General features: G+C 38.1%; 1 long non-coding RNA gene across 1 annotated transcript; it reads right to left on the bottom strand.

Annotated features, from left to right (window-relative positions):
• Positions 1–666: 666 nt before the first annotated feature.
• LOC137501488 (uncharacterized) lies at positions 667–22516 on the bottom strand. The gene is made up of 3 exons (XR_011018567.1): positions 22355–22516; positions 1339–1425; positions 667–840 (listed from the first exon to the last, which is right to left on the bottom strand). It is a non-coding gene; the product is annotated as an uncharacterized lncRNA (long non-coding RNA).
• Between the last annotated feature and the right edge of the window lie 476 nt (positions 22517–22992).

The following is a 22992-nucleotide window of genomic DNA, read 5'->3' as shown; positions in this document are numbered from 1 at the left end:
CTGTACGTTGTTGCTGAAGTGTCTTCAATCCCAGGCAGAAATGAAGTCCTGTTTATTAATAGCCAAAAGAGAATTCTAGATCTGATCTTGCAATGCAGATGTTCAATGTAGTCCATAGCTAGCTTGGGAGTGAAAAGAAAAAGAAAAAAATTATGTGCAAGATGAAATTTCCTTGCATGTAGTGTAAGGGTTTTTTTTCTTTTTAAGTGTAATGCACTGTAGCATGGCATGTATTCTAATATTTTTTAAATCTTTTTTTCTTGGACAGGAAACTCGAGGATTCAAAAAAGTTTCAACGTTGGACCTGGACACTTGAAATGAGGTGTGGGACTTAGGGTATATTTTTAAGCTATTTTTGAATGTCAAATTGTAATATTTTAATGAAATTACACTAATTTCATGAAAAGCTTTTACTTATAAATTCATATAATTTTCAAAAAACTAAGTCCAAAATATTAATTTCAGTTTTTTTTAAAGACTTTTCATTGAAGAAATTACCAAGAAATGATCTTACTCTTTCATACTTTTGTTATGTATAGGTAGATAGTGATCATAATAATTTGTATATTTTTGTTTAAGGAAAAAGAATTGGTATTAAAAGAAATTGCTATATTCATCATATTTATTGTGAAACAGTATACAAATACAATTTTTTAAATAGTGAAATATGTTTAATAAACCTTTAAGTAAATATATATATTTAAAAAATGATGTGTTCATTTTTCCAATTGTATATTTGATAGAATTTTTATATATTACAAAATTATATTTTCTTCAATTTCGTCTTCTCTTCCTCTCCTTTATTACCATAGCAAGTCTGTATGATCAGGCCATCAAAATCTGAAAGAGAAAATTGATCATTAGAAGAATCTAACATACCACTGAAACCAGTAACATGCTAAAGAAAGTGTTAAAAAAAGCTCTTTAATTATAAAACTGAATAGGATTATGCAACATTTGTTCACTAAGCTTTGAAATAAGAGCCTGACCACAGAAGTGCAGTCCTGTTTTAGGAGCTGTGGTTCCTGTTAGACAAGATACTAAAAGAATTTTTTTTAAAATAAACTTTTCTCCCTAAAATAAAACTGAAAATAACTGCTGTCTATTTCTAAATGGACAAGCAATAAACTTCAAATTTAGGACAAATAGTTTTGACTAAAATCAATTGATAGATTATTTGAAATAAGTTGTCCAAAATATTCCACTTCTCAGACAAATTTTAAGAAAGTACCCCTAAATGCATTAAATTTAAATTAAGGTAAAAATTTGAAAAATTATTTTTAAGGAAGCATATTCCAAAACAACTGAATATTCTGTTTGATAGGTGCAATTTTTTACCTATTTTATTGCAAATATTCTCCCAATTACTTTTCTCTCCATTTGATGTCCATTACCATGGCTAGTCTCAGGTCAGACTACCAAAATCTGAAAAAGAAAATTGATTAGTAGAGGAATCCGATATACCACTAAAATCAATAACATGTTCAAGAAATTCAGTTCAGAAGAACATCTAAATTACAGAATCAAAGCATCTCCCAAACTTGTCATGGATGACCAACTAATTTTAAGGATAGACTTTCTCGGTAATAAATTTGTAAAATCTTTTGTAGGAATGTACCGGGTGGGCAAAAGAAAACTGGCCTGGGAAATATTTACAATAGTACTGTCCCGGGATTGATCCTCGTTAATGAACATCACAGAAGATGCTGGAAATGGACTCGTCTGAGGGAATGAAAAACTGTGGATCTAGAAGTCCTGACTCCACTTCACTCAGAAACCAGGTTCGTCTGGATGCTTTAACGCACGCACAACAGTAAATTTGTAAGGATACAGATGCAGGTCCTTTTTGATAATGTTTCAACACGAACTCTTAATTCCCACTTGCACAGATAAATGGCATTGAAATTTCACTAGACTTTGTTCCAGGCTTTCTTCACTCCAGCAGTTTCCTGGTGTTTGAACTCTTTTTGGACAGTTATGGTTTATATTCACTGCAGAGCCTGTTTTATGCCATTTCGCCACCAAGTTTCACATTACAGGCTTTTCTGGAAGTTTTGCCAAAACACTTACACTCTTGCACAAACAGTTCCATTCAGGCTTTCCACAAATCTTGCCTTGAATAACAGTTGACAATGAACACACTGTTTCATCATGAGCCTTATTTTGTGTTTCATTGACCTGATCATTAAACACGTCTGCTCCTATCACTCACTCATACATAATGAAATAGTGACGTACTCAGATGATATAGATGTTGATTCCCATAGGCCACAGCGTAGGCTACTTGAAGCCACCAGCAGTGCCAATGCTCTATGAGAGACTGACTCACGACCAAAATTGATGCCTCCACGGTATGCACTAGCCATGCATCTTGGTGGGTGTGCTAAGTACCAACTGATGAGCCCAACTTAGCACACGGAGGCAAAACGCTGGCAACCAGGAATAAGTTAGCTGGAAAATTTATACTGTCCAATAACGGACCATTTATAATGCGCACGTGCAGACATGAGACAGCAACCAATTGGTGCATCAAAATCACGGTTTCCAGCATTTACTGTGATGGGCAGTTCTGTTCATTAACAAGGGTCAATTCCACATCAGTTTTATAAATATTTTCTGGGCCAGTTTTATTTTGCTCACCCTGAGAGCATCAGTTTGGGTTTGCAGATCAACATGCAAAAGACAAAAATTATGTTATTTGATAGGCCTGGCAAGCTGAACGAACTCAGTGCCTTCAGCGAAATGGAAATGGTTTCAGAAATGTTGTACCTGGGTGCCATTATAACTAGCAACAACAGCTGTGAAATAGAGATCAGGAGAATGATTGCCACAGCCAAGAACAACATGTCTCAGTTATCTCAAATTTGGAAGGATCGCTCCATTTCTGTAAAGCTAAAGATGAGACTAGTACAGACACTGGTATTCTCTTTCTTCCTCTATGGTGCTGAAACGTGGACTTTACGAGCTTCAGATTTGAATAAGATCAACTCCTTCGAGATGTGGTGCTGGAGAAGAATGCTTCACATTTGGAGAAAACAAGGTATGGCCAGAGAGGGTTTCCAAGTTTCTCGGGAAATGAGAAATAGAGGGATCAGCAGTTACAACATTTATTAGAATTTCAAGAAATAACAATAAATAATTTGAACGATTTTGAACATTAGCAGTAACTAAGCTTTAAGCTCAAACAGTGTCCACATATCCATGAGCCAAAAAAAGGGCCACCGGCTGTGCACAAGATAATAAATATGAATAAGACTGCTGTCTTATGAAAGCAGACGAAAATTCAGAATATCTGAAATAGTTACATATATTTTGAAGGCTAGTCCAAGCTAGACCAATATTAACTAAAATAGTCATGACTCGATATAAAAGCTATCAAAAATTGTGAAAAAGTGGTCTCCAAGACCAATAAATTAACAAAGATTCTAAATTTAAACAAGATTTTACAGCACCCAATTATCCACCAGGAAATAATTTAAAATAAATGGTTTCCAAATATGAGACCAGCAATTAAAGAGTCCCGCACTGCAGTGCTATTGGAAATCTTGAAAGGCAAACCAGCTGCATAAAATAGTCATCTTCGAAAATTAGTCATGGCTGGCCAAAACGTATAAGATTCATGAGTTTGGATCACAGCTTTGTGCAAAATACAAAGTCCAGGCTATGATAAATATAATTCCATAGAAAATTAAAAGCGTCCGTCATGCCAGCTTCAGGAGTGCAGAAATAACGTTCATCTTGACATGCCGCAGATCGAATAAGCAAGCAAGGCCCGGAGTCAACGGCCTTTTGCAAGGTGAAGCGGATGTCAACAAGCTACCGGCTTCAATGCGTGTGGCGAAGTTCAGCCTGGACAAAAAGAGACCATTCAGACTGCCGTGGACTAGTGATTATGGTGAAATCTTGTTGAGAGTGAGGGCTGCATTCCTGTAGAACTGGATTGAGGTATCCCTTAAATAGCGCTGTAGAAGGTTCCAGATGGGACGCAATATAGTGCTGTAAAACTAACAGAAATAATTACAAACCAGTACATGAAAATCTTAACAAAAAATACAAAATAGTGAGGGAAAGGGAGTCCAGAAAGAATATATTAAAAATTTCCAATGAAAAAACAGAAAAGTACGGAAGAATACACTTTCGGTACTAATTAAAAATCAAGTTGCCGGTGATGCAAACAGTCATGTCAAGGTGATGCAACCAATAAACAAGCAAGAAAAAAATGACGTAAGGCAGCGAAGAAGGGAAAGAAAATAGGCAAGCAGTGTTCGTATAACCTGTGACATGATTGCACGTCGAAGGGAACTTGTAATAAATTAAAGACAAGTAACCAGACCGAAACAATTAAGGTAAGAACAACATGACAAATTCAGACAAATAAGAGATACCGAAAATAGTAAAAATTACCAACAATTGTACGTTCATGAACGCATGAATCATACTGGGGGAAGGGCGAAGAGAAGAAAAAAGGAAAAAATAATCTTTCGGGCCTTACAATAACAAAAATTACAAATTAATCAAGAAATATCAAGAGGGAGAGGGCACCGACATAATGGGTCTAATAAAGAATCCACCACTAGTGCGGATCTTTATCACCCGAATCCTCTTATCCTGCCCAGGAAAAATTTGAACAACTCTACCCACTGGCCAAACTAAAGGACTTGGATCCCGCAGAAGAACCAAATCGCCTTCTTTGATGTTGGGTTGTTCAAATTTCCATTTACTCCTTACCTGAAGCCGCCGCAGGTATTCCAGGCGCCAACGCTGCCAGAACCTATCACGAGCAGCCTCTACCTTCTTCCACAAAATTGGCAAAGATAAATCAAGTCTCCGGAGCAGCGCCGGAATAGAGGAGGTCATGGATTGCCCTATCAAGAAATGTGAAGGAGTAAGGGGAAATACTGATTCAAGATGACAACTACTGTGTGCGAGTCTGTGATATCCGTAGTAGATAATGGTGTAAGATGCAGTGAAAAATGTGGCAAATGCAGAAGACTAGTTAAAAATGGGATTCTGTGTCGTAAGTGTGATGAATGGTACCATTTTCGTTGTGCAAATATTGTAAATAGGACTGATATTGAAGAAAGTGAGTGGCTGTGTCCCGAGTGTAAACAAACAGAGTGAGGCAGAACAACAACAAGAAAGACTTACGAAACTATAATTAAGATTTTAGGAGTGCTACAAGAGGACTTATGCGCTCTGAAACATGAAAATGAAAGCTTAAAGGACAGAATAAAGAAACTGGAAGATAAAGAAGACATTGGAGAAGAAAGATCGCCGTGGACGGAAGTGACGCGTGGCCATTTTAGGCCTAATGTTAAACATATGGGAGAAACTACGTACAACTTAAAACTGGGAAAAAACTCTTTGCAGTGCCAAAATAGATTTCAGTTATTGCAGCAAGTTCCAGAAGAAGACACACCAAGTTTTCCAAATAATTTTAAATCCAGTGGAGGTAAGCTACAGAAGAAGAAAACCAACCGAAAGTCAAGATCGCCAAAGATTCACCTCTACGCAGACAGTCAAGGGCGGGGTATGGCAGAAGGCATCAAGGATGAGCTGCAGAATCCAGAAACTGAGGTTTTAGGACTAATAAAACCAGGTGCCAAAACTGAAGACGTCCTTTCAAGTTGTGATCCTGTGTTAGAGAAGGACAATTGTGTGGTGATTGTGAGTGGTACAAATGACATTGCTGCAAATGAAGGTGAGGAACTAATTAGGACCCTCAGAGGTGAGATTTCCAAACTACCTGACTCAAAAGTAATTGTAGTTAATGTGCCACCTAGGTATGACCTTTTAGAGGACTCATGTGTGAACAAAGCTGTACATGATGTAAATATAAAAATCAAGAGATTAAGTAAGAGTTTTAGAAATGTCTATGTAGTAGATACTTTAGGTCTTGGCAGGCAAATGTTCACTAGACATGGGTTACATCTAAATGGTAATGGAAAAGCAACTCTCTGTAGACAAATTGCTACAATTATCAACAGAGATTTGCAAACTAATCTGTACTTAAGAAAACCCATACCACTAAACTGGCATATACAGGGAAACTTGCCAGAAAACCCAGATCCTTAAATCAAGATCTATGTACAAGGATCTGGGTTCCAGGGAAGTTCTCAACTCATGAGTCAAACGTTACCCAATTGCAACAGTCAAGTTTTAGGGAGGAAAGAGGTCTGAGATTGCTCTTGGTAAACTGTCAGAGTGTAGTAAATAAACAATTAAAATTCAGTACATTGATGGAATCTTATGAGACGGATGTGGTGATAGGAGTGGAATCGTGGTTGAGAGAAGGGGTGGGTAATACAGAAGTATTTCCAGAAGGGTATACAGTCTATCGTAGAGACCGAGGAGATAAAAAGGGAGGAGGGGTATTTATTCTGGTGAAGGAAACTTATTGTTCGCATGAATGGTTTACTGATGAAAGGGATGAAATATTAGGGATAAAATTTGTTTGTGATAATATGAAGGAGGTGGGAATTATAGGAACATATAGGCCTGGAAGAGAGGAAAGAGACATGGAAATATTTGAGAAAATAATAGATTATACTCATAAAAACAATAATGATACGGTAATAATTGGGGGAGATCTAAACTTGCCTGAAGTTGAATGGAATGGAGCTGCAAGTGAAGCCCATGAACAGAAACTGGCAAATAAGTTAATTTGGGAGGGAGGTTTTACACAAGTAGTACAAGAACCAACTCATCTCAATAACTTGCTAGATGTATTCTTGGTTAAACCATGGGAAATTGTTGGTAAAACTGAGGTAATTGAAGGAATAGGTGACCATAAGGCTGTAATAATGGATGTAGGACTTGTACCAAAAATGCTTAATAAGAGGGTCACAAAAGACAAGAAATTATACAGAATAACTAAAGTTGATGAATTTGGGACTTACCTTAAATCACAATTCAGTTGTTGGATAAGTGAAGGGAATAATGTGGATACACTTTGGGCTAAATTTAAAGGAATCATTTGGGAAGGAGAGAAGAGATTTGTACCTGTTAAGAAGGGTAAAATGACCTCTAGACCCTGTTTATTACACAAGGGAAATAAGAAAATTAAAAAGAAAATGTAGAATAGTAAACAGGAAAATCAAAGAACGTAGGGAGAGTAGAGAAAGTAGAAAACAGCTAATGAGGGAACTGAATAGAGTGAAAAAGGAAGCAAAAGAGAATTATATGAATGGCATTCAAGAGGGTAATGACCACAAAGGGAAATGGAAAAAGCTGTATTCATATATTAGGAATCAAAAAGGAAAAGGAATCCAAATTCCTACAATGATGGGAGAAGGGGGTGAACACTATTTAACAGATACTGAGAAAGCAAACCTCTTTAGTAGGGAATTCCGAGATTCAGTAGAAGATTGTCAGGACTTGGAAACCGTAACAGAAGATAGAGAGGGAGAGACACAGAGGGAAACAAGAAGCTTCTCATTCACAAATGAAGATATTTTCAGAGAAATCCAACTGCTTCAGCAAGGAAAAGCAGCAGGAAGTGATCAAATTACTGGGGAGGTATTAAAGACAATGGGGTGGTATATAGTGCCTTATTTAAAATTTCTCTTTGACTATGTCATAAATAATAGTGTGATACCAAAGGAATGGAAGGAATCTATAATAATACCAATTTATAAAGGAAAGGGTGATAAAAGGAAACCAGAGAACTACAGACCAATCAGCCTGACCAGTATAGTTTGTAAAATACTGGAGAGTTTAATAGCAAAGTACATCAGAGGGGTATGTGATGATAAAAATTGGTTCATGAGGAGCCAGTATGGATTTAGAAAGAAATTTTCTTGCGAGGCACAACTGGTGGGATTTCAGCAGGACATATCAGATCAGTTAGATTCAGGAGGCCAGTTAGATTGCATAGCCATAGATCTTTCCAAAGCCTTTGATAGAGTGGAACATGGAATATTATTAAAGAAATTCGAGGGAATAGGATTGGATGTAAGGGTTATACGTTGGATAAGAACATTTCTAAATTCAAGGGTTCAGAAAGTCAAAGTAGGAAATAATATATCACAGGAAGAGAAAGTCTGTAAGGGAATTGCACAGGGTAGTATAATCGGTCCATTACTTTTCTTAATATACGCAAATGATTTAGGGAACAATATAACATCGAAAAAGATTGTATGCAGATGACATACTTGTTTATAGGGAAATAAATAACACTGAGGATTGTTCAGAATTACAAAGGGACCTTGACAGTATCCAAGAATGGGTTGAAGAAAATATGAAGATTAATGGAGGCAAATCAACTGTTACAACATTTACAAACAGGAGCTTTAAAACTGAATTTGAATATACTTTGGATGAGGTAGTTTTCCCAAAAGATGGCAAGTGCAAATACTTAGGTGTGAGATTTTAAAGTAATTTGCACTGGAAGGGTCATGTTGATGACATTTTCGGGAAAGCATACAGATCGTTACATGTCATAATGAGACTACTTAAAGGATGCAACAAAGAATTAAAAGAAAAAAGTTACTTAAGTATGGTTCGTCCATTATTGGAATATGCAGTGTTTGGGATCCTCACCAAGAATACCTAATAAAAGAACTAGATGGTGTGCAGAGGAAAGCAGCAAGGTTTGTAACAGGGGATTTCAGGAGAAAGAGTAGTGTATCAGAAATGTTAAAGGAACTTGGGTGGGAAACTTTAAGTAAGAGAAGGGAGAAAAATAGACTTATAGTATTATATAGAGCCTATACAGGAGAAGAAGCATGGGGAGATATCCGTGAGAGGCTTCGGTTGGAAAATAATTATATTGGTAGAACTGACCAAAAGTACAAAATTAGAAGGAATTTTAGCAGAAGCGATTGGGGTAAATTTTCTTTCATTGGGAAGGGCGTGAAGGAGTGGAACAGTTTACCAGGGGTAGTGTTTGATCCTTTTCCAAAATCTGTACAGATATTCAAGAAGAGAATAAACAACAACAGAGATAATAAATTAAATGTTAGAGGGCATTCGACCAGTGCAGGATATTGTAAATAATAAATGTGTGATTAAATTAATTCCATCCCCTGGTCTAAGGAGTTTGGACAGCCCAAGTAGGGGACTGCCTGTAGGGGTGAAGTACAGTGGGGACTTCGAGGGCCCTGGGACCGCTACGGTAGCTGTGAAGGCCCTTCAGGAACTCTGAAAAGTGGTGGCAAAAGGGGCTCTGGTTAAGACGCAGCAGGTCGTTATGCTACTTAGGTTCCAAAATGGGTAAAATATAAATATGTAAATAAATTCAGTGTTAATTTTAATCTTATACCAGTTGTATAGTATTATTAGAAGTAATTTCACATACCGTACTGTATATGAGTTGACTATGTTTGTAAGATATTATAAGTAGAATTTTGTAAACAATATAAATTTATTAAGGATGATGTGTGTGTTTAATAGAAAAAATTATTAGCGTAAATTGTATAATATTGTATTCTAGGAAAATTTTCTTCGTCTCCTGTTAATTTAAAATTTAGTGCTTGACAATGTATTTTAGTGTACCATTTGCCACCGAGGTAGACACCTCATTTGCAAATAAAGAGATTTTGATTTGATTTTTGATTTGAAGATCTTGATCTTGAGACAAAGGGGTAAGTGGCCTAGAATTTATTACACCTTCAGTCAAAACTAGGAGTGAATTAAATTCTTCATAAGAAAGGGAAGATGAATTCAAAGTTCTCTTTAAATGATGCTTAAGAAGTTTGACACAGGATTCCCATCGGCCTCCATGGTGGGGCTCATAGGGGAGAAAAAATTCCATGTATTTGAATTTCCTGCTGAGCTAAGGAAGAAGCAATAGCTCGCTTCAATTCTTCTGAAGCTCCACAAAATGTTTTAACATTGTCAGAAAAAACTTCTGAGGTCACCCCTCTTCGAGAAGAGAATCTAGAGAAGGCAGCTAAAAAATAAAGAGACTAAGGATGAGGTGCAGATTGGAAAGAAAGAGAAATGGCTGTGGAAATAAGGAGAAATTAAAGGAACTTACTAGGAAACTGAATCTAGCAAAGAAGTCAGCTAAGGATAACATGATGGCAAGCATAATTGGAATTTATACAAATTTTAATGAAAAATGGAAGGGTATGTATAGGTACTTTAAGGCAGAAACAGCTTCCAAGAAGGACATTTCCTGAATCATTAATGAACAAGGGGAGTGTGTATGTGAGGATCTTCAAAAGGCAGAAGTATTCAGTCAGCAGTACATAAAGATTGTTGGTTACAAGGATAATGACCAGATAGAGGTGACTAATGCAAGAAGTATTAAAATTAACATATGATAATGACATTTATAATAAGATACAAAAGTTGAAAACTAAAAAAGCAGCTGGAATTGATAAGATTTCTGGGAATATACTAAAGACAATTGGTTATATATGTTCCAGGGTATTTGTGGAACACAGAGGTGAAAGAAGGTGCGGGTTTGAATGGGTCTGACTACAATGCCAAGAATTGAATTAAAATTTTAACAAACGTTATATTTCAATATTTTAAAAAAAAAACTTAAATTTCCACTAGGTGAAATCACACTGAAAAATCAGGTACAGTGCCAATCTTGAAACGAGACTTGGAAAAATCCAAGATTCAGAACTTTAACAATTTTGGGCTTCAAGCCCCTAATGTTACAATTTCTGAGCTACCGGCTCAATTTTACAATTCAAAATGAGGAATAATTTAGTCAAGGGCAGAAATTCCCTAATTCAAGAGCACTTGCTCCCTAAATTGCAATGTCTAGCCTCTCAGAGGCACCCTTCACTATTACAAAATTTTGAAGAGCTAACAGGCTCTCAGTTACTTCCAGCCTACTCAAGGCAACATCAAAAATCTTACAATCTCTAGCCTCTCAAGGCACAACTTACAAATTGAAATAGTTTTACGCAGGGGTATCTAGTACCCAACCTACAGGGCCTTTGCGAAAAAGAACAGGTTAAATAAACGACTCTGACACAAACTGAATGGAGGCGTACACTGCACTCCCAGATAATGAAAAATTAAAACCTACAGGGATCTAGGCTGATGAAACAGGGGCTATTCCCAAACTACTGAGGTGGCTCGCATGGAAATAACTTTAATACATTTCAGGAAGAAAACAGTTACGAAAACGTAGTCACCTTGAACCAAGATGAAGGGGAGCTCGAGAGGGTAACTCTCTCTCTATCCCCGATTTACAGTTAAAGACCTTATGAAATTTTTTACATTAGCCGAAAGAAGATTTACATTTTAGAAACGTTGGTTACATAGTTAAAGATTCGGACCTTCCCCTCGCATAAATTTTCGGAGACAGCAAGAAAGAAAGATTTTACGTGGCCATTACCTTATAGATGTTCTGCTGACCGAAGAAAGAGGCGGCCCCACCTCCTGCCTTACACACACAGAAAGACAATGATCAATTGACAAGGAAACGTGAGAAGCCGCAGTTTATATACCCTCAGAGAATGTTCGAGAGCATTCAAGACTAATCAAGAAACACCCTCTTAATTTTTATTGGCTGATTCAAAGTGAACAAGAAATGCGGGATTGGTTGAAAATTAATTACAAAAATTTATGATTGGCCAGATTCAAAACTGGTGGAAAGAAAAAGAAGTGTTGCCAACCCAAAAATAAATGAACATAGATTCAGTTATGGAAAACCTAGGAATACAAAACTTCAAGTTATAAGTTCTTCCACCTTGCACCAGAGTGCATGATCAGAGTTTTTGGTAGTGTCATCTGTGGAAAAATGTCCAAACTTCTTGATGTATAGCAAAACAAAACTAGGAGAAATTCAATCAGTTTAGGAAACTTCACAATAACACGGTTACTTAATATTTCAGTAGTGACATCATCTGATTAAAGTTCCAAGTTCATACAGTATCAGTTTCACCATTTAATTGATAGAGGAGTTTATTAAGGCGCTTATTTTGAATGAGCAGTGTTGAGGTGTACCTCCCAGTACAATATATATTATATACTAGTGTAAATTGTGTAAAAAATAGTTTTTTAAGAATAGTTCTAGTACAAGTTAATCTTTTAATAGACTGAAAAAAATGTACAGAAGTTTTAAATTCCACTCTTATCATGCCATTCTCATTACCGGCACATGAGAGTTGACAGTTAATATTATTGCCATTGGATGTGAACTTATGTTGGATGTCACATTTGAACTTTTCAATCAAGAACAGCTTGTTCACTCCAATATGACCTAATGTTCTTGTACTCCAGTGCAAATTGTTATAAAAAGTATTGTTTTAGAATAATCCTAGTAAGCATCCACTCAGAACTGACGGTTAGAATTCATAGCTGACGATGCCTGCAATGACAGGCGAAACATATACCATACTTGATATGACAATGTTATAGTCCTAAAGCCTTTACTAGTATTGAATAGGTGGTTTCAATAAATTAATTGTTTAACATTTAATAAGTGGTATGTGATATAGATGTTGATTCCCATAGGGAACCTGAAATATTTGTCCCGAATGAGTAAATTTATAATACCAATATAGTTGGTCTGTTATTGGACATTTTAACTCATTCCTGGTTGCCAGCATTTCACCCCAGTGTGCTAAGTTGGGCTCATCAGTTGCTAAATAGCACACCTACCAAGACACATGGCTAGTGCATACCGTGGAGGTCACTGCGTAGGCTACTTGGAGCCACCGGCAGTGCCAAAGCACTGACCTGTCTAAAGCATTTGATAGGGTGGATCATGGGAGACTACTGGCAAAAATGAGTGCAATTGGACTAGACAAAGGAGTGACTGAATGGGTTGCTATATTTCTAGAAAATAAATCTCAGAATTAGAGTAGGCAAAGCTTTATCTGACCCTGTAATAATTAAGAGGGGAATTTCTCTAGGCAGTATTATTGGACCTTTATGTTTTCTTTTTGACCTTAATCTCATAGAAGCAGACCACAGGGAAGACCAAGAAAATGCTGGATAGAGACTAAGATCAGATGTGGAGGAGAGAGGACACAAATGGGAGGTTGAACTGGAACAGAAGATGTATGAATACAGGAGATGGCGAGTGCTTGTACACCACACCCGGGAAACTGGAGTTGGGAAATGATTATCATGAGGTTTTCTTCTTTTGTGTTCTGAAAATGAACGTGAATCCATTGATGTTCTTTTGTATACTTCAATGGTAAAGAATAAAGGTTTAGTTGGCAATATACCTGGGTGTGAGGTATTGTTTTGTGAAACATGGCATACATTCAAAAACATGTTCACCTAATTTTTTTTGAACTGTCTGTTAACTGAGAAACTTGACATTTTATATTTTGACCTCGTTAATATTGCTCACCACTGTATAGCAATCAAGTAATATATAGTTTAGCGCGTGCCTCAGCTTGCTTACCTGAACTTACAGTACATAAAGCATATTGAGAACTTCTGTTCAGCTGATTTTACCAGCGATGTCAATACTAATAAACACACACAAGTAGAGCTGAATCTATTTACTTCCAACATTTGTACATCTGAACCAAGATAAACAGGCTACGAAGTATGAAGCAAAAATTTGAAGTGTTCAGACGAAATTATTTTATTTCTGTAGATTGTGGTGGTGAGTATTGTTTTAAGAGGAACAACTGGGCAGCCATCCTTTATTAACACTAATCAGAGGCAAATAATGGAAGGGGTCCTGCTCTTCCAAAAATGAAGGTATCAGCCAAAGAAAGACGACATTCAGAATTTACAATACGAGTTACCCAGTAGTTTGGCCTCCCTCAGCCAATTTACATAAGCCTATCGAGCCCTTATTTGACGGGTATTCTTGCCAGAATACGTCAAATGTTTGTTTGAAAATCTTGCTGCAGCTTTTGCAGGTTGACATGATAAAAAGGTATCTAAAGAAATGCAGTTAATTACTATGTAAAAATACATATTTTAAATCTGGACAAAATTAAATGTGTTAAGGCCCATTAAGCGTAGTTCCTCACGGGATCCTTAGCTGAGTGTGATATTGTTTCCAATTGTGCCAGGCTCCTCACTTTAGTCTTTCCCATCCGACCTTTTTATCAACTCTTGTTCATTTCTAGCCCCGCAAGGCCTAGGGTGTTGCGTTTTTACTCCATCCTCCCTCGAGGCACTTCCATTTCTTTTGCAGATACCTTTATTTTTCGAAGGATTGGACCCTCTCGTTTTTCCCTCTGATTAGCTTTAATAGAGGACGGTCATACCCAACATTATTTTTCGGGGGAGACTTCTGAAAACAAAATAAAATTAACAAATATAAATGCTGTATTTTAAATTACAAAATAGATTTTATCCAACATCTTTAGAGCAGTACAGTACCTTTCACAACTCAACGGGTGAAGTTAAGACATCAGTTTATAGCGGGCTACCAGGTGCGTGCATCCAGCGCGAGACAAAATGTTCCGCCATTTGTTTAAAAATGGAGATGACCAAACTTTTTCCCTATAATTATTAAAAATGTCTACAGGTTTTACATTTTTTAAATCTTCTAGTGGCTCAAAAACAAGTATTTCTCTATATTTAATCAAAATTACCAATTTAAATTCAGGAAAGGCCATCTGAGTGTCAATTTTTATTCAAAAGTTCGTCCCTGTGTATCACTCTCTATATACGTCAAATTTTGTAAAGTTATGCACTTATAGCCAAAGTATCTCATCCAGTACTAGTGCGTATTTGGATCCTCAACAGCTTCACCATTAGCTGTCATAGATGGCCTAGATATCACTGAAGAGGCATACTAGGGAAATGACTGAAGTAGTTACCGTAGTTACCCATTGCTTTCCTCACTGAGCCGGAAGTTGCAATTACAAATCAGTCTGTCAAGCTCACCGAAATGCACACATCAACTGACCCTATGAGCAACATGTTCATACCATTCATAGCAGAGACTGGCTGCATAAGGAATGACATTACTCATACCTCAGTCACTTTCATTTTATCAAAGCCAAGGATAAGACAGACTAATGAAAGTAACAAAATTGCTCTGGTTCATACCAGAAGACATGTTTGAGTCATCAATCCATGCAGCACTCCACACCACCCTATCCTGTGCTAATCTTTTCATTTCTACGCAACTGCTACATCCTACGTCTGCTCTAATCTGCTTGTCATCTTCATACCTTTGTCTACCCCTACTGTTCTTACCCCCTACACTCCCCTCAAAAACCAACTGCACAAGTCCTCGGTGTCTTAAGATGCGTCATCATTCTATCTCCTCTTCTGGTCAAATTTAGCCAAACCGATCTATCTCTCACCTTCAGCATTCTTCTGTAACACCACAATTTCAAAAGCTTCTATTCTGAGCTAGTTATCGTCCATGTTTCACTTCCATACAATGCCACGCTCTAGACGAAAAGTATTCAAGACATAGCGCACTGTAAACACTGGGACTCGCCAGCAAAGGCATAGTGTATAAATATATACTTCTCGTTTTGATAAAGTTGGTGCTACGGGCCACTCCACGTATTTTGACTCATTTATATTTCTATTAGCATTATCACTTCATTCTTCAAGTCTGTCTGTCACGAATTATTTATTAACGCATAGATGAAGATTTTTTTAAGTTTAACCGTAAATACCTACCTACGTTGCTTTATTTTTGACATTTTTGTAAGGGATTTGTTCATTTTTTGAAATTTTAGTATAATTATGTTCACTAATGCGTACCTTTCTTAAATGGGAAAGAATTTTTTGGCCTATAAAAAACAAATATATTTTAACATTTTATAATTGTTATTTGTATATTTTCATAAAGATTCCGGCTCTATGGCAAAATGGTTAGCATGCTGGCTTTGGTCCAAGGGATCCCGGTCATATTCCCAGCTGGGTCGGGATTTTAATCTTCATTTGTTGATTCAGATTGTCAGGGGGACTATGTGCATGTGCCGCCATTAGAATCCATCGTAGGTAGGGTTACATTCTCACAGACGCAAACTCTGAAATACACATCTGCGGAGGCCATACGCCATTAAAAAATGGCAACTTTTAGGTCTGTTGTAATGTTAGAATAAGTTACTCATGAGATCATGATGAAACTATCACTATTAAATAATTAGCCCATTAACTGGTAGTTGAAAAGGTGCGATGGTTAGATTTGCGATGACCGAATAACGTCCCATTTTAGACTAACTTCACTTTATTTCTTTATTTCACTTTATTTACTGCAAAGATAATCCTTTACGGGTGGAAAACGAATAGAACTGAAATGAGTATGACACGAAAAAGGTGTCCCATATCTGTTGTGTATTTCCTCAAAATATATGTGCCTCTGAATGCGTGCTAGGTGCTTCTATTGAGTTTTTCCTCGCACTAGAGGTTCTCTTAGTCTTATTGTCGTACTTTGATTATCAGTTGACTCAGGTAAGGGTTTTACAAATGAGCTTACTCTAAGCGATGTTCAAAATTATTAAGTAATTTCTTCTAACCATCACCATGAACAACTTTTCCCTTTCACTTCTCCATCAAAATAATTCCTCACTGTTCTGTCATTCTGCCCATCCCCATAAAATGTCAATCTTCTGAAAAGCTCATTAACAGGTATTTTGATGCCAGCCTCCTTCCAGTCTGCTTAATTTCTAATATTGTATTTCCTGATCTTGTGGTTCATTGTTCTGATTTTACAATTAGCCTTGTTATGTAGGGTACCTACATGTGTCCAGCTTGTATGTGAGAATTGGAATGAATTTAGGTATGAAACATGGTCAGTTTTGCATTCTGTGGTATTTTGTTGTCCCACAGTAGATCTGACTTTAAAATAAAATTGAGAAGCTTTCCGAGTCCTATTAAGTATTTCTTGGTTTATCGTGTTATCTTTTGAAATTATACTTACAAGGCATTTGAAGTTAGAAACAGATTGTAACAGAATTCCCTCCAGAAAAATGTTTGAATCTGTGCCTTTCCTGTTGATAGTCATTTCAACAGTTTTTGTTTTACTTACATTCAGTCCATATTCTTCAAATTTTAACAATCCATATTTCTCACCAAAAATAAACCTTTTTCAGTAAAATGTTACAGTAACTACATTAATAGATAAATACAGCAGTTTTTAGGTTAACTTTTTAAATTTTGCAAACGCTTGATTTCCTAATAGTTCTGACTTAATAGCTTGCATTTTCAAAAACCAGTACCGGTATGTGCCATTTAAATTTGTCAAGTTTGAACCCCCCATAATTCCCCTGGGTAAGAGAAGGTTGTTGCCGAGCTGTACTTCCTCTCAAAACAATATTCAACACCATCTGACTTCTAAGTACTGTTATGCCAGCCATGTTTATGAAGGCTTTAAGCAAGTCCAAATCATTGATAAAAGTCTACTGACATTGAAGAATGGTCCCTCTGGCTCCTGTCATTAAGCCAGTCACAGTCATTTAGGCTAGCGATGTGCTTTCGTCCGGCTCGAGCTGCTCAAACAGATGATGCCAGAGTTTGAACAAGTTTGAGGTTGCTTGAGCTTTTGGGCACGTGGCGACCTAGCGGCTTGCTTGTTATCAACCAGAAACCTCAAGAAGGCTGTGTTAGATTACTGAACTAGGCGATTGCTGTGCACTTCTGTATATTTTGAGCGAAGAATTCCTTCAAACTGTATCTGCAATTTAGAGACAGCCAAAATCTGTATGTGTGACGTTTCATTGCAAATGCCTCCCCAGAATATACAGACTGCCTCCAGAACTTCATTTGAATGTACAGTACAAAGAAGATGCATCAACAAGTTGTTCCTACAATGTTGCTGCAACATTATTTGTATATATGCGAGTAATTTGTACCGTTGCAGGAACATACTTTTGTTACGATCCTCGACACTATTACATCCTGGCCAGAAGTCAGAGGCGCATCAGGGATGGTGGGTGGGGGTAATAATCTATATTATTATTATTATTATTATTATTATTATTATTATTATTATTATTATTATTATTATTATGTACTTTTATTGGCAACTACTAGAAAATTATTTACAATTTGCTTTCACCTCACTCCGACACAGATAGGTCTTATGGCGACATTGGGATAGGAGAGGGCTAGATGCGGGAAGGAAGGGGCTGTGGCTTCAATTAAGGTGCAGCCCCACCATTTGCCTGGTGTGAAGATAGGAAACTACGGAACACCATCCTCAGGGCTGCCGACAGTGGGGTTCGAACCCACTATCTCCCGAATACTGAATATTGGAGCTACTGAGCTCAGTATTATTATATATTATTATTATTATTTCTTTTCGTTCTTAGTTCATTTACCATCCAGGGTTGGTTTTTCCCTCTGACTCAGTGAGGGATCCCACCTTTACCGTCTTAAGGGCAGTGTCCTGCAGCTTGAGACTTTAGGTCGGGTGATACAACTGGGAAGGATGACAAGTACCTTGCCCAGGCTGCCTCACCTGCTATGCTGAATAGGGGCCTTGTTGGGGGATGGGAATATTCGAAGAGATAGACAAGGAAGAGGGAAGGAAGTGGCCGTGGCCTTAAGTTTGCCTTGAGGAGAAGTGGGAAACCACGGAAAACCACTTCTAGGATGGCTGAGGTGGGAATCGAACCCACCTCTACTCAGTTGACCTCCCTCGTACTATTTTTCAAATTTCGTGGCAGAGCCGGGAATCGAACCCGGGCCTCCGGGGGTGGCAGGTAATCACACTAACCACTACACCACAGAGGCGGACTAATTGCCAATCAATGAATAAATTGATGGGTTCATAACTTAATGCTTATGCACGCAAAATCGGTATAAACTGTATACCTCAACAGTAGAGTAACTTTGTAGACCGTGTCCATGCAGACATTCTGAGCCCTTCACCATTCTAATGCGAGTGGCCGTCCACTGTGATATTCATGAAAGAAAAAAGGAGCCTATTAAGGATAATTTACCTGCATATGTTGACGTCGAAGGACGAACATTCTGAATTTTTAAATGCCTTATAATAGTCGATGTATTTCATATTTTATCACATCGTGTGCATTTTACTCGTTTGTCTGGAAGCTCTCAAAAGTAGTCCCAAGTCCATTGTCTGCAACTTCGTATATTATATTATTGTGTGTTAAACCCTCGTCCCGTTTCCCTGCGGGGTCGGGTATGAGGCGAGATGAATCTGTCGTGGCGGGTTTTATGACCGGATGCCCTTTCTGCCGTCAACCTCAGAGCAGCGTCATACGCCCTCACTGCGGAGAGGTTTGGAATTTAATCCAGGCTTTTGGCACGCAATCTAGTGATTAGATTACAAATCACCCACCGGGACTCGAACCGGCTAACATCGGTGTCAGACCGTTCAGACTTCAGCGCCTTAACGATCATGGCCACCAGGCGGGCTTATCGTATATTATTAATACTGTAATTATTAATTAGACAATAATAACTCGTAGCATATCGGTAACTATCGGTACGGTACTTGAAAGTAATGATCCACACCATTAAGCCTGCAAAACACGACAAAGTTATAAAGAAAAGCATTTCTGAAGAGCGGACAAAATAAATAGCTTACCATAAAATTGCTTTTACCAATCTGTTGTTCGTACTACCAGAAAGACTTAAACAAATGCTCTTTCCCTTCACAGAGAACGTTGTGTTCACCACCCCGCGCACATAAATATCGCGAGTGCAGTAGTCTAACACGACGACTGGTCCTTCAGCGCTCCGCATAGTAATGTGTGGGTTCGCCTGACAGTTCGAACAGGTTCGATACCGTATCGAGCCTATGTAGCGTATCGGGCCGGCTCGAGTGGCTCGAGCCTGCTCGAACTTGCGTATCATTTGCCTATCACTAATGTAGGCCTATTTTTGTCGAAAGCTTATAGAAGTACGAAGACAAACTAAAAGATAATACTGTAGTTGGTTTTTGAGGCGCCTTATAGCGGCATCGACTTCCTCAAGCTGGCTTTCACGAGTCCCGAACTGTAGTACAAAAAGGATCAGTGATAGCCAAAAAGATCGTTCAAGAGGGAACAAAGTCAACCAATGCAAAATGAAGAACACTGCGATGTTTGCAGTATACTCAAGTCCTTACTGAATGGGTTGCAGTGACTGCCAGGTTTTCACCAGAACAACTTCCCTCTCCATATAAAATATACGGTACCGGTAATCACGATTTTGACCTTCGCCACTGAATTTCAGAGAGCAAACCTGGTAGCTTACCGCGTTCCATGAACAACTACACGTAAAACTCAGCAGTACTACATACTATTATGCAGTATTATATTAGAGAATACAAATTTGACTTTAATAGGAACGTACGGTATTTAAAATAGATACTAAAATTAACACACTACTTACAGATAGTTTTTAATTATATTGTGTGCACCCAGTCTTTTCTGTATGACAGCATGCCCATATTTTCAAACGTACGCCTAGGCTTTGTTCGAAAAAATGTTCAACATGAGAATCTTGGTCGGCAGGGTAGAAGCTGGAAGAGGTGGTGGTATACAATATTCCTAATCACTAGATTGCGTGCCAGAAGTCTGGATCGGCTGGATTCAATTCCAAACCTCTCCGCAGTGTTCATATGGAGTGAGGGTGAGGGTGGCCCTATACTACCAATGTAAGTTGCAGAGGCAAGTGTGTGCCACCAACACCGCAAAGAAGGGACCGCAACAGGCGAGAAAGGAGGCTTGGTTCTACTCCCCTTCTCCTTAAAGGAGACTTGGTACCAGGAACCGCAGGCTGCTGGACCAAGGGACTAACCTGTGGCCAAAAGCCCAGACGCCAGCGAACCCGAGCCGCACCAGGCAGTGACAAGAAGGACCGATTCCCCATAATTGACAAAAGCTAGGAAAATGGTTATGATTGCATGACACATACTCCTAACTAACACAACAATTCCAGCCCACATCCTTGCATGTGCTATCAAAAGATAGCAGGTTTTACATGTAGGCTCTTTTCTGCCTATGTAGTTTTTCCCTGACCCTTCAGTACCACACCTTAACACCATCCTACCAATACAAACTCGCCTGGTAACGTGTCTAACATGGAAACAGGCAGATACTCCTTGTATCATTCCCCACTCTTCCCAGCTATCTCTTTCTACTTACAAACTAATAGCATGTCGGAGGCAATGTAGATTGAGTCGATTGCCACGACGGGGGAGCGGAAAACTGGGGCCCCCGTAAGAAATAAATTTAAAGAAAACCTGTATGACGCTGCTAATGGTGACTCGTCCGCCAAATGGGGACGTCTGCTCAAGGCTTAACGTGCTATTCGACAGAAGTCGGCTATGTGCCGGTACCGGGTTTCACCCTGTGCCTACTATCGTATATCACGTCATTTATTTCATCTCATTAATTTCTCTAATGAGGCTGGCGTCAGGAAAGGCATCCGGTCATGAAAACTCGCTTCGATGATTCATTTCGCTTCATATCCGACCCCGTAGAGAAACGGGACAAGTGATGGACTTATAATGTACCTAGTAAAATAATCTTCACACAAAATCACATTTTAATCGTTGTCTTCTAGAGATAGTTTAACGTTGTAGAAAAAGAATCTTCACACCAACAGATGTACAAGGGATACCAAGCATGTTAAAAGATCACAAGTAAATTCAAGCACCTGCAAAATTACCTGCCAGCGTCAATGACCGCTTGAGAAAAAATTATTTTTCAGGACATGGCGATAGGTGTCGCAATGCTCAAACAGTCTTTCCAATTCTAGTTTCCATCTGCTAAAAAATATACATTGAGATATACGTAAAGAATGTGTGTGTGTGTGTGTGTGTGTGTGTGTGTGTGTGTGTGTGTGTGTGTGAAAAAAGGCGAATATGGTACCGGTACGGTAACTATTAAATTTGACACCTTTTCACGAAAATCCCATGTTATTAAACTGCTTCCAAAGAAATTTTCATTAAACCACACTTTGTCGCTTTTATCGCTAAGGCGAACCTTTGGTACCGGTATGTGTTAACACAAAGTAAGTCGGATTAGAATGTGGGACAATACGAAAACAAGAACAAAACACTAGAATTGCATAAAATTAAGCGATCTATTATACGTATATATGTATTATATATATCGTGAAGCTATTCTAGTAGAATAGGTACCGGTACACTGATAAGTGGAACAACTATTAATTTCTTATGGTTTCTCCATATCAGTTAAATTAATGCTTGGTATCACGAGATAGCATTATTGTTGAATGAAACTCCAAACCATTAGGACTCGTAATTAGAGCGTCTAAAAGGGAAACCATTCTTTATAAATTCTGAATTAAAATTTGCGTAATTTCATATTATGGGTGATAATGGAACCAACCTTACGATTTACGATTACAGTTTAGGACGAACTACAGTTCGCAACACTGCTACCTTCACGCCAATCAAACCAGCTCGCTTCCCCATTAAACATTTATAATGAAATAGTCTAATTTCTAAATCTTATTTTATTCTCTATGAGGTCAAGTGCAAATTGATCTCAAAACACTGTTTAGATTTTAGAATAATTCTCACCTTTCTGTAGTTCATTGACACAGCACGCTACAGGAATACAGCATTCGGCACAGGGTACAAACCAGCGAGATATGAATGCAGCTACATACCGTGCACTCACTCGCAGACGATGATGTTTCACCTCTTCATAGGGATGTGCCACTCGATCGCCTGCTCGAGCAGTAGTGCTGGGGACGGAGCGAGTAGTTCTGTTTAGAGGTGGGGACGGAGCGAGTAATACCGATGAGTAATCCGGTTGTAGCGGTAGAGCGCACCACCGATCTCCTCCGCTTACAACTGCGAGTACTCGCGGAGGACCTGAGCACAGTGTAGCGCACAACACACGTACGAAAGTACCTGTATTCAATCTGTGTGTTTAGAATGTACGTATATATTTTCTACAATTGTTATGTTTTGTAGATAATGTAAAGTCTGTTAGATTATATTTGTGGTGTTAGTGTGATATTTAAACATATTCGTAGATAGTAGTTATATTTTTAGAATTTAAAGAAATTTTTACAGAACGTTATTCCACAAATGCCACGAAAACCGTCGGATGCCTGACAGTTTTTTGACATCACTGATAATAGGAAACACGCAAAATGCAAATTTTGTGGCCGCACATACGCGACGGGTGGTGGCACATCAAATATAATATA

This window comes from Anabrus simplex, chromosome 7 (genome assembly GCF_040414725.1).
Source record: "Anabrus simplex isolate iqAnaSimp1 chromosome 7, ASM4041472v1, whole genome shotgun sequence".
NCBI classification, from domain to species: domain Eukaryota; kingdom Metazoa; phylum Arthropoda; class Insecta; order Orthoptera; family Tettigoniidae; genus Anabrus; species Anabrus simplex.
Note: the sequence above shows the minus strand (reverse complement) of the source record. Positions and strands in the feature narration are given on the sequence as shown.